The 13,899-nt window shown below is 35.0% G+C and overlaps 2 long non-coding RNA genes across 7 annotated transcripts in view; both read left to right on the top strand.

The window, feature by feature from the left end:
- The window catches only part of LOC139973391 (uncharacterized), a 219,508-nt gene that overhangs the window by 201,721 nt on the left and 3,888 nt on the right, over window positions 1–13,899 (top strand). For 4 of the 6 annotated variants that reach the window (XR_011795202.1, XR_011795200.1, XR_011795197.1 and 1 more), the window contains 2 exons: window positions 873–977; window positions 7,071–7,256. This is a non-coding gene — a long non-coding RNA (uncharacterized lncRNA). The remainder of the gene's footprint in view (window positions 1–872; window positions 978–7,070; window positions 7,257–13,899) is intronic. The other 2 variants (XR_011795198.1, XR_011795201.1) reach the window with 1 other exon arrangement.
- Window positions 9,437–13,863, top strand: LOC139973884 (uncharacterized). The gene is made up of 3 exons (XR_011795349.1): window positions 9,437–9,718; window positions 10,983–11,111; window positions 12,274–13,863. It is a non-coding gene; the product is annotated as an uncharacterized lncRNA (long non-coding RNA).

Genomic DNA, 13,899 nt, shown 5'->3' with positions numbered 1-13,899 from the left:
AAGGATGTGAATAGGTAAAGAGTTAAGTATACATTCATCCAATTTCAGACGTTATATAGATATATTTAATATCTCATACCTCCCCTCCCCTTACACACTAGTTCCCCCGACCCCCCCCCCCCTCCCCCACAATCCTCACTCCTTAACAAAACAGAATCAACACCATGCTCCAAGTTGTATGTAAGTTATGAATATAGTCTACATGCAACCAATTTCAGACGTTACCTACTTATATTTAATAAGCCGTACTCAACTCCCCCCCCCCCCTCGGCCCCTAACACGCTATTTAATATCTCATACCACCCCCGTACAATCCAATCTCCCCTCCCCCACTCACACACTCCTTTACAAACTAGAAAAAGCAACATGCACCACGTTGTGTGTGCATTACATTTGCTGTATATGAGGGAGGGGGTAGGGGGTCGATGGGAGTTTTGAGACATTGTTCTGATATTGAAAGACGACTCGACGACACAAAACAGGCTGAAACATCTGATATTACCTTCTTTTTGATATTTCCTTCTTTTTGTACAGGGAAACAGATTATACTTGAAAGGCGCTGCTAATTAGTTTCTGTCTTAGGCAAGCCTTGAACGATTCTCAGCCAAAGATCGTACGAATTCAAGTTATCGTAAAGACGAAAACTGGTATAAACTAAATATGTAAATCGATAAATTAAAAAGAAAAAAAATTAACCAGCTGTGACATCATATTCACGATCAAGAACGATATTAATTTACATAAAAAAAAACATTTAATTTTTTTGTCTTCCTACCTTTCAGCCTTTTCTGCATAACTTCACAAACAAATCTACCCATTGATTTCATTTAATTTGTGTTTGTCTCTGAATTATTTTATGTTTGTCTTCGCAGGACTTTCAAGGCGTCCGTATTTTGGGTACGGCACAATAATGTCTCATTTTGGCGTTCCATGCGAGCAGTTAAAACCCTGTTCAATTTAGTTGGTCGCTTGGGAAGGTAAGAAAGCTTAAGCAAAGTACGTCGAAGTGTTTACTGATCCAATCTGTGGCCATCTTCTGCATGGCTTCTCTAAATACTTAACGATCTCCTCGAGTGTTATAGTCCGCCTGGCTCATAAAACGTCAGAGTGTTGGTCGCTTGGGAACATCCATCGTCGATAGCATTGATTGCTAAATGAATGATGGCGACGTCGGAGTAGCACCTTGAAGAAGCAGCGGAACTTCTCAGCACCAACGTCTTGTGAAATACCAAGGAATACATTTGCAAAAATTTCATTCGATATCAACTGAGATCTTGAATCTGATTTCGTGGCTGTCTATAAATTGATGTATAATTGCATTTTAAGGCATAGGGATGACGTCATCAAATATTATAGTAATCATCTTCCAATAACTGTAAATTATTAATGTCTTCAAGTTAAAAACCAAAGAGCGCTTATTTCGTTTACAAAATGCATTATCCTACTCACGCTTCATGTGGTACGATGGACGTACGTATGCATTTCTATCTTAATTGTCTTGATTGAAATGTGTTTCAACTTCCATTTAAGTGCACTTCTCCGTGTTAATAATATTATATATATATATATATATATATATTAACATAAATATATATATACATATACATATGCATAAGCATATACATATATATGTACAAATACATATACATATTCATATACATATATATAAATATAAACATATATATAGAATCCAAATAGTTTGGGTAAAACCTTCACTGGAAATATATTCTCAACCAAAAGGAGCAGGTAATATAGTGCTCGCATCAGCGTGCGACACATAATCAACATGATAATTAAAGTATAACGCGATGCCCGCAGACCAGTGTATACATATATACATGCGTAAAATACTGAATATAAGTGTAGCATATTATACCACACTGTACACGAGGCAGGCGCGTTAAGATGTCTGCAATATAGATGAATCATAATGACTATGGAGAGACTGTGTTCCTTTATATAATTCGAGAACTAACACACTAAAACAACCTTTCTAAGTGTGATGGTGAATACATTGACGCATCTTAGAAATTACACAGAGAAACGGAGAGTTTCTTGTTGATTCAGGCAAAACACTTGAAAAATAAGTTCCTCGCCGGCGAATCTCTGAGCCCTCCGACAATCAATAATTCCATACATTTGCAAGCGTTAACATCAAATACATCGTGAGTTTGGTATGCAAATCATTTTTTAAGGTGGAGGCCTAAATCGCAGGTGCAGCATTGTCAGCTTGTAAATTTCAATTACAAGGGAATAAGGTTGGTGATGTTCACAGACGAATGAATAGATATGGTAAGGTAAAAAAAAAGACCACTAAAAAAGAACAAAAAAGAGATGTGAAGAATCTTCCTTTATGAGCAAGTAAAATGGTTGGTTAATTGAAAAACAACAGCATAAATTTGCATGTGTTTCTGTATATAGGAAGGTAATATTAGAAAATGCCATTGAGGTTTTCAATCTATGCTAAATATGAACGTCAGCCTTCAAAAGGCGATTTCTGTGAGGCCCTGCACTGAATCTTTCCCGCGTGGATAACACTATTGAAATTGACATATGAGTGTTAACTATTATCATGCAAATAGCAACTGCCAAGATGTCGTGTTCTAGCCTCACGCGTATATAAGAATGTTATGCAAGTTTATGTGAACAAATAGCGGATTAAGCTTGGTATATATATATATATATATATATATATATATATATATATATATATATATATATATATATATATATATATATATATATACACATATACATATACATATATATATATATATATATATATATATATATATATATTATATATAGATTCATGTAGCTGTAGCTGTAGCTGTATGACGCAGGAACTATAGTAGCGGATACAGCTATACATTATATAGATTTCTGTATCACATATATGGATTCCTGTATGTGCACATACAGATACAGGAATCTTTATTCTATGTATTATATACGGTATGTACACATACATAATGCATAAAATGCATACAAGAGATATTTATTAAGTATATATTTTTTTGGATGGAGAAGGCGAAGCGGTCAACGCTGCCAATATTTATATTTTGTCGATTTCTTCAGCGCCAAGATTATGATGTCATAGGTAATTACAGGCCCCTTCTATAGGCATACGGATTGGCATTGATCTGTTAGTGCTAAAACCATATCACCATATGATAATAACAGGTCTCACCTATAAGACCATGGTTGGAAATGATCTGTTAAGGTTAAAACCATGAAAACCTTAGCGCCATAGGTAATTATATACCCCGTAGGTAAGACCAAGGTTAGTGCTAAAACCATAACGTCATAGGTATAATTACCGCAGACCCAGCCTATAAGACCATCGTTGGGAATAGTCTGTAAAAACTACGGCTTTTTCTTCATCTCCTTTTTTTTTTCCCCTTTTCCTTTTCTTTTTTTTCTTTGTCTTCTTCCTTGTGCAACGATACTAAGTGTTAACTTTACACAATCTTCCAAGTTAAGAAACACCTTATCCGACGCCAAAATGCAAGTTAATTGCAGTAAATTGGATGTCAGCTAGACCGGTAATAAGAAAATCGTTAGGAATATAACAAAGAAACCTTGCCTGAATTTTTTTTAAACTTTAAAGTCTTCGTTATTATGTTTTCAATTTTAACGAAAGTGTTTTTAGTCCTTGATATCTATCGTATACCTCTGATTGATACAAGTTCTAGTTAATTGTTTTTGAAAATAGTTTAATGTATTTTCACCAAGATGAGTCATTCTCCAAAGAATAGGTCTTAATATGTATGTACATTGACGGAAAAAATGAGCTCACGTCTTTCTGTGCATCATATATTGATAACAATAAATCATGTAACAAAGATAACAAATAAGAATATGTATATATATATATATATGTATATATATATATATATATATATATCAATATATGTCTATGCATATATCTTTATCTGTATATATATATAAATATATATATATATATATATGTATATATATATATATAGATATATGCATAGACATATATTGATATATATATATATCTATATATATATATATACACATATATACATATATATTTGTATATATATATCATTATTTTCATAAAAAAAAACATAGAAACTGAAGTGGACAGCAAAAATATAAGAGATTTCGCTAAATATTAAATGATAACAACATGAGGTAAGTTTAAGTATGTAAATTTAATGCGCTAGCGTCCTCGGAAAAGGTTGCGTTATAGAAATATCGTTCTTTTTCTCTATCTCTCTCTCTTTCTCTTTGATAAACATTTCATTTCTTTCTTATATAACCTTGAAGATTATATCCACTGACACTAAACTCTCCAGAGAACATATCCTAGGGACAAAGACTGGCTTCCCAGGGTCACAGTGTCTCTACTTGTAAATTAAATATGAATATTAAATATGAGACAAAGAGAGCATTTTTTCTCTCGTGTTTTTAAAAAATACATATTTTTTGTTTACACAAAATGAACATTTTTACTTGAGGTAGAATCGTAAAATGTTGGAAATTTTTCTTTATTAAGTAAGAAGAACATGTTATTAAATATGGGGCTCTTCAACTGTATCTTATCAATATGGTGAACTTTGATCCTTCCAGTTATGAATATGCATACAAGGATGGATTTCATGCATAAATAATTAGAACATAAATAAAGTCATTTTATTTGGTTATATGGGCTTATTTGTAAGGTAAAGTATATAATCGACAGAAAATGAAGAGAATTTACGAACATAAAACAAAAGTTTTGCGAGCAGAAATGTGGGTAATTGTGTGGTAAAGAGGATTTACATTTACATACCCTGACAACGGTCAACCAACTCTTGAAGTGAACTTTGACCTTCCCAAATTATGAATAAGCAAACGAAGATTGCATACACAGTTAGAATCTAAAATAAAGTAAAGTGTTTTTTTAATTTACTGTAAATTTGTTTTTCTTGAAAACTGTACTGCGGATCTGAAAGAACAAAAGAGTTGTAAACTTACCTTGTCAGTATAACGCGACAACTCGATAATCTGATCCTTTATGTCAAAATGTCATGTTATCAAAATGTAATTTTTGTTTTGATTTTTTGAAAGAGGGGTGGGGTTGGCGTTACAAGTCATGTAGCTAGTATATAACACAGCATTTCGTCAATTTGACTATTTCTCTCAAGATATCGTGTAAGTGTATCACGTGACACCATGGCGGAACTAGAATGTCCAAAATGGCGAATTGCTGTGTAATATTACTTATTGTGACAACACGTCACAAGACATCTTATGATATGTGTCGAGTTGTCAACTCGACACATATCATAAGATGTCTTGTGACGTGTTGTCACAATAAGTAATATTACACAGCAATTCGCCATTTTGGACATTCTAGTTCCGCCATGGTGTCACGTTATAGAGAGTAACTAATCGAACTCCGGCAATAATCCTAAATTTGACGAGTTCTCAAGTTAGTGAACAATTTCACAAATATCTCATATTATTATTTTCGTAATGTAAAGTCGACCACTCGCCAAAATTATACTTATTGGTTGTGATATCGTGTTATACTTAGAACACAGTAAGTCTGCAACTCGTATGTCCCTTCATGACCACCGTACAACGGAGACCAGTCATTCAATGATAATGGCGTGTATTATGATGTCACATACTATTCGGCGCGCGGAAAACACTACAAGACACACCTGTTCAATAGTCGTTGTTGCAAACCCTTTCTTGGCATGCCTACCGCTTGACAACATTTTTTTATCATCTCAGGTCCCTGTAGTACCCTCTCAGCCCCCTCCCCCTTTATAATGCCATCTCAGTACCATCCTACCCCCTAAAGCATCCATTAGTATCCTCCCAATACCCCTTTCATATCCTCCTTATACCCTTATAATGCACTTGTAGTTCCCTCTTTGTATCCCAGTTGGAATTAAAAAGGGGAAAAAATCAGATCTAATAGCAAAATCTGTAGTTTTTATGGACTGAAATTAGTTTGTCACATAAATTGATGTGAACAGTTACAATCGAATATGGCAACGAGTTTCAGAAGTTATTAAAGCAAAATGTTATACTAGGCCTATATATTCTGTGACGTCTTAAAACAAAAAAAAACAACACTTTGCCTGCAAGGTAAAATTCTCATCTTGAAAGTGATTATCTTTCTAAAATCAATGACATCCATCGCTCACATGTATAGCTTTACATGGTTTTCCAAAATTTTGCTCCTCCACGCAGAGTATAAGATCAAGTCAAACGGATGCCATCAATATTGGAAGGAAAACTTCAATTTTGATTCTTAAGTAGACCCATCAAGCCATCCCTTCAAATTAATTTCGGTTGCCTCTTCCTTCACTGGATAGGTTCAGTGACCAAACGTTGTTCGTATCTTGCGGGTGTTCCAATTTTCGAGTTATGTCTCTGGTGATCTTTAGCCCTCGATACCCTGTGAGGATATAATACAACGCAGATATAGGGAGTGGTACAAAGAACTAAAATAAGAGGAGAAAAAAAAAAGATCCCACGAGACTCAAACAAAACTCGTACCTAGAATTCACCCTCCAGATGAAATGCATTGCTGCAGCGAGAAAAATCAACGCTGGCCATTTTATTTTTGTTTATCTACTAATTTGATTTACTGGGAGTGGTATTCAAGCTTGTAAAGTTAATTGATTTCTTCAAACCATACGTCGGCAGTTGGGTGATTTCGAAATCTAAATTCCCATCCCTTGAAAACTGTTCTTCTCCTTCTTCATCTTCTTCTTCGTCTCTGTTTTTACTTTCTTTCTTTTTTTGGGGTATTTGGTTTCTAGGACTTTTAATTCCAAATGAATGCCGACGCTTTTTTCGTTATTTGGTTTAATTCTAAAATACACAAATATAGCAGAAGAGAAATGAATTAATTTTTATCGCCATGTCACCTCAAAAAATCTGTCAGCAAATGTTGAAGTTTATAATTTTCATTTTTTTTTTTTTTTTGGTTGCTTCATGCTGTCTTCGTTATTAACTCTGCCAAGCAAACATTTTATGGGGAGACAGCGGCGAATCAAGGCGTGAAATTGTAGGAGGTAATTTATTTATACCCACAGAATATCACTGACTGATGCAAAATGGATGACTCACACACAGATTGACGAACAACGCTCCATGTGACATTTTCGAGGGCGTGCTTCTACTTCTGCTGAGATCCACTACGCATTGTGTGATTGGCAATAGAGCCAAGAGCAAGAAAGATGAAAAGCCGTTATTACTATATGTAAATGTAAAGTAGTACGGTATGTTGTTGTAACATATTTTTTGCAGATTGTAGAATTTAATAGATACATAAAGGCTTTGGTCTTTGTTATAGCAGGTTTTACTTAGCATAACGCGTTTTACATGGGTAACTTATGTAGCAGCACACAAACAGGAACAAATAATCCGTTATAGGCATATTCCCCGATCGGTAACTAAGCACTATGGTGTGCGTTAACACATAACATACGACTCGGAGAATTATGTAATGAAAACTAGAGTTATTTTCATCATTCATTGGAGTATTTAAATTTTGCTTTGCAACTAATCTGGTAACAATGCTCAACTTAGATTCCAAGTAATCGATATTTTGAGTTATATTGTGTTATTAATTAGAGTCTGAACAAAGAGAAAATAATGTTATTTTCAAGGTTTGTGTAAAAAGTTAGAATTAAGACAACAAGAGTTAAAGGGCTGGATGGGGGAGGGGCAAGAAATGAATCGTTTGCAGTTCTCAAGAATCCAACTAATCTGATCAAACTTTAAGGCATAGCTGTATGGATATATACGCTTACCTTAACATTCATTGGTGGAGTGACACGTGACCTGCACTGTATATGACGTCATCACTAGTTGGTCAAACCGTCTTATATATTCGTCGGTCGCACAATATATATATATATATATACATATACATACATATATATATATATATGTACATATACATATATATTCCTTGATTAATGAAGGTTTCTCTTTTATTGACTAAACTTAATATCTTTCTAATTTTTCCTTGATCAATCAAGCCACTAATACAAACACCAACTGGGGATGCTTACTTTAGTCAAACATGTCTTTGATATGACCATCGCGTACGCTTGTGGCATACGAGAGTCTCCTTCAGCACCGCAATCGTAACCCTATGCATATTCATGCTACGCTCTGAGGGACAAGGAAATACTTCAGGGCGGCCATATATGAAAGCCAATCCACGTACACACGCCTCAAGGGCTCTACTCTTCTAGCAGAATTTTTCTTTACTAAAGAGACGTTTACTATACTCGATAGCAGAGTATCGAATTTTCTTACCTGAATTTTAACAGTCCTTGCTTCATGAATTATTCAAAAAGAAACTTAATCTTCTTTTCATATGATAACAAGAAAAAAAGGAACAATATTTATCCTTCAAGAGATAAGTTGTATCTTTAGTAAGACGGGGAAGGAAAAAAACAGAAAACTGGCTTGAAGTATCAAAATGAGGACAAATTTGAAAGCTAGATCTACCCGCCTTTAGAGCCCTTGACTATAAATGTCGTGTCGACGACCGTTTGGGACGATATGAGACTAGGTAGCCAAGATTAGTGTGTGTATGTATATATGTGTATATTCTTAAGGATGAAACGGGGTAAGATACTCCGTTAGTTTTTTGTATAACAAAATATCTCTCGTAAGTTCCGTTGACTGTTGACAAGAGAGAAGAAAAAATAAAGAAATAAAAACCCCAGAAAGGTCAATGAAGGATAAACTAAAGTCCCTAACGGTATTTACGAACTGGAACCATGTTTTTGCTCGTATTTTCCCGGGTTCATGAACTTTGAAAGATAATTTATTTATTTGGATAAAAACGTTTTTTTTTTTCCTTTTGCACAGATGTTATAGTTATATTGATACATAGGTCAACATTAAAACATTATTCCAGCGTTAACGTTGGTAATGTGTGATCATACTACAATAATACTGTTTAATAATTCTATCATATAAGATGAGTATAGTTGAAATCAGAAGCTAGCCGCAATCATCATCTTTGGCCTAAGTTAAATAGATGCTATTATTCTATTATCATACTACAATACTGTTTAATAATTATATAACATCGGGTGAGTATAGTTGAAAGCAGAAGCTAGCTGCAATCATATTCATCGTTCATGTGAAATATATGCTATTAACATATCATCATACTACAATACTGTTTAACAGTTTTATCATATAAGGTGAGTATAGTTGAATGCGGAAGCTAGCCGCAATCATCATCATTGGTCTATGTGAAATAGATACTATTAACATATCATCATACTACAATACTGTTTAATAATTCTATCATATAAGGTGAGTATAGTTGAAGCAGAAGCTACACAGTAAACACAATGTGTAAAAGTTAACGGGGTACAAAAGTGAGGGGTAAAGAGTTGTGCAATTTTTACACAACGCTGAGTAAAACATGTATATCAGGCGACACAGACACAGGTGTAATGATTTACAAATGCGTATTGTGTAAAAAAAAAGGACCAGTTTGCCCCTTTCTACCGGTAAAACAAAATACCGGTGTAATTTGTTGCACTGCACTGGGTAAAATACATTTATGTTACAACTTTGATGTGTAAACACGCTTTCATACCGCGTCGCTGCTTGCAGAACGACAACATGGAAGCCACTAAAAGTTCGATGGTCGTTTCACAATTTCTGGAAAACATCGGCCTAGCGGAACTGAAGCCACAATTAGAAGGTAGGATGGTGTATTTCGGGCATCAGTACTAATATTTTATGCGGAAAGAATAATATTTCAATAAGTCTTGAACTACAATTTCACCGTTGAATACTGAACGAAAACTGTTTTAAACGGCATATACTCGTCGCCTAGGCCTCACTCTTGTTTAACGTTACGACTAAATGTTAGTGCAAGGTCGAACGTTAGGCTAAGCTATTTCTAATAGTAAGCGCCAAGCATACATATATAGCCTTTCGTTCCTCTCTAGATTCTCTTTTCATGCCCATAGAGACTAGGTAGTGCACATCACCATCTTGTTCGTACTAAAGATATTACTCACGTATGAGAGTAACTTAGGTTACGTATAACGTTGGCCAACGTTGAACCATCCTAGCTTTGGCTTATGTTTAAGGCCCAAGCCAATTCTACATTTATATACTGATAGGTCTCCTTAACCAACACTACAAATAGGCAAGCGATACAGCCTAGGCTAACATTACCAGTTGAATATTAGTTTTAAGGCCAGGCAATGACCCATTATGACTAGCATATCCATTAAAATAAGCCTCACTATGATCCTGCAGTAGTCAACCAAGACCCTGGCTCTCATATGTTAGGGCCAAATGGTAAAACAAGCTTTGTTAGTTGTGATGAAAATAGTATGCTTTGCAATCATAATGGCGTATGTGTGTGTTTGTGCTGCCAAGCTTGTAAACACAGTATTTCAAGATGGGAATTTTGGACTTCTCATGTTTGGTGTGTACGTGACCACATTAGGGACAAGAAGCGCACTGATTTTTGGGGAGGTCAATGGTCATTTGGGGTCATCAGAGGTTAAATTGTGAAAACTACTAAACCTGATATCTCAAGAAGGGAAGCTTGGACAGATCTGATATTTGATATGTGGGTGTGTAACATGAAGTTGGCCTACAAGAAGCCTACATTCCAATTAAGACTCTGGTCCATGGTGGCTTAATAAAATAATGATGTTAGTGTTTAAACTTTGAATGCAGTTGACTTTTACCTGAAGAAAATAAGTTATGTTAATGAGTGGGCTAAGCAGTAAGCACATTAATATCTCTGCATTTTTTTTATTTCACAATAAAATGTTTACATTCTCTGGTTGTTTTTTATGTCTAGAATAATATGTGATGATTGCAATATCCATGAATGTTCATTTTACGGAAGCAATTTCCTAATATGCAACATGTCCTTTGTCATTACTGTTATTAAGCTTTGTAACAGTGTTATATGGAAAATATTTTCCCTCTAATTTCCACAGCTCACAGGATTGATGATGAAGTATTTGAGTTACTGGATGACGAGAGCATAACACAGATAATCCCCAAACTCGGTCTTCGTTTAAAGTTTAAACATCACTACAACCTAAGGTGCAACTCTCTTTCAGAAGGTAATAATATCATTGTTCAACACAGGTTCGATTCCTTGCTGCACACGGAATAGTATATGTGTTCAGGTCCATGTGCATATGTACGTGTACTGCGTATGCATGAGTGAGTGTGTGATGCTTGGCTTTGTAACGTGATAACTCAACAATGGGTGATCGCCCTTTGTTACTTAAAGATCTTATTGTGTATGGTGTTCATCGATCTCATCGTAAATATCAGTTAAAGTATTGGGTCAGAGGTCAAAATATTTCAATAACAATGATTCTGCACCCAAAGGTCACATTATATCCAAACTTTGTATGATCTTTGTGGTTATCATGTTTGTCAATGTTATTGTGACATAATTCTGAGTGGTGGGCCTCATTTCAGAAGATGGCATGATATATCATTACCATGCTAGTAAATAGCCCGTAGTAATCAATTGTTTTTGGTGTACATAGCATTGATGTTGTCACAGATTGAGGTCAATATGTACAGATAAATGTTGCAAGATTACTCAAGTAATGGTTCTGATGCCACAGGTAATCATCAAAGGTATTACTGTACTACAGTATAAATGCCCTGAAATACTGCATTTATGCTCATAGTAATCAGTTCCACTAAATAAAATTAAATAGACTGTTAACCCTGGAGAACCTGCATGGTTGTCAAATGGGGTGGGTGCGGAATATGCCTCTTCCTCAAAAGGAAATACCATCACAAAAATGAACTAGTAGTAACCATGAGTGAGGGTTGCATGGGGATACCCTCTTTTAAGGGAAATTTCCTGATAGTTTCAGTGCCCCTTTGACTCTATACCCCACATAACTCGCCCATTGTCAGAACCTGGCTATGTTACTGCAATATACTACCAAAATAAGTTGCCCTTAATTTGGCCAGAACTAACATATCATTTCCATGGTACCTCTAGACTTTGATAATTTATTATACCAGGAATCTTCATAGGACTGGAAAAGAAGATATTAAATAATATTTCAAATCCTTTTGGTGTCGAGACAAGTATGACCTGTGTGTTGTAGAAGTTCCCCCTGAAGAAACCTGTTTCTTTTTTACTAGCATTGGTCAGATATGCTTAAAACTACACAACTGGAAGGTTACCTATACATATTTCCCAGATTGTGGTCAATATATATATAAATTTTATATAATAACTTGTCTTTTCAGGAAGGTGTAAACTTAGCGCAATACTTGACTCAATTTGATGGACGTACACAGCCATTCGTTTTGATCTTGGGAGGCAACTACTGCCAGCCACAGCAGCTCTTCGTCATCATTGAGCGAAAGGCAATGGTGGTAGACACACTTATTGCAGCAATTGACCTCTGCTACAAGGCTTACCAGATTTTAGACCTCTGCTATCCACCTCAGGCTATGGGGGTATGAACTGCTTTAGACACTCTCATTTATGCTATTAAAGTACCGAATGAACCAGGGTCTATCAGGGCATTCAGGGCATACTATCATTTCAAATCAATTATGTAAGACCACTGTCAGCAACATGACATTATTTTCGTCATTGTTAACAAGTAATCCGCTCCAGTAGCTCTTCGTCATCATTGAGGAGAAGGCACTGGAAGTGGGCCCGCTCTTTGTATCCATTGGCCTGTGTTATGTAAAGCTAAACAGATGTTAGACCTCTAGCTGCTATTAACTTCAGGTTACAAGGGTATGTAAAACTTTACACAGTTTAACATATAAGTGATGATTTGAGTCTGTTCCTATATAGATATTTTCTGTTGTTTTGAAAGTTGTGTTGTGTTCTTTCTATTATACGTGATCACTGCGTATAGGTAATTTTGCAGGGCTTTAGTTCTCCAGCATGTTTTATTGAACAACTGTGATAACAGATAAGTGATGATTTTACTTTCATTCCATATAGATATTTTTCTGGTGTTTTCAAACTTGTTTTGAGTTCTTTCTATTATATGTTAGATTTTTGTGAAATATCACAGCTTATAGTTGATTTTAAAGGACTTGAGGTCTCCAGTATGGTTTATTCAACAACTGTGAAAGCATATAAGGGATGGTTAAGTTTCTTCAAAGTTCTGTTTTAGTACCTCAACTATATGATACATTGTAACATTTGTCGATGTAAATATGTTAGAATTTTGAGAAATATGACAGCTTAGTAAAGTTGAGTTTCATAGGGTTTTAAGCATCTAGCATGGTTATCCAACACATAGTAATGATACACTTTACATTAATTCTAAATAATACTGCCCGAATGTTGGAAAACTTTCTGAATAACTCGTTGATGAGGTCAACATTAGGCACAAACAAATTAAAAAAATGTAGATTTTGTTGGCTATATAATTGCTATGTGAGATTGATATCCAGGAAATACCCCAGGAATAAAATATCACAGGGATTTAAAAGTCATGTGTATGTTTCACCTGTTTGATATGTAGCTTAACTCGTCTTTCACCTAAACTTGGGTTGATATTATGCAAGCCCATAGCAAGTGGTGTCAAAAAAAGCCCCCCCCCCCCCACACACACACCAACCTGATTAGAAAAACAATTAAGAATAAGAAAAGTACATTTCATTATGCAATGGCTCCCCTACAAAAATATTTTAGCCTACTATGAACAATATTATTAACCTATATATGTGGCTGCATTGCTACTAATACTGTAATGGTATTCACTTCTATGATTTTCATGTTCTGTTTTATGCAAGAGAGAAAATTCATTTTTCCTGATAAGCTGAAAGTTATTTACAGAAGTCTTAATAAATTTTATCAGTTCATTTTGATGTTACAAGTGTTTTATTTTCTTGCACTGAGATCAT

Source organism: Apostichopus japonicus, chromosome 9, assembly GCF_037975245.1.
Source record: "Apostichopus japonicus isolate 1M-3 chromosome 9, ASM3797524v1, whole genome shotgun sequence".
In the NCBI taxonomy this organism is placed as follows: domain Eukaryota; kingdom Metazoa; phylum Echinodermata; class Holothuroidea; order Aspidochirotida; family Stichopodidae; genus Apostichopus; species Apostichopus japonicus.
Note: the sequence above shows the minus strand (reverse complement) of the source record. Positions and strands in the feature narration are given on the sequence as shown.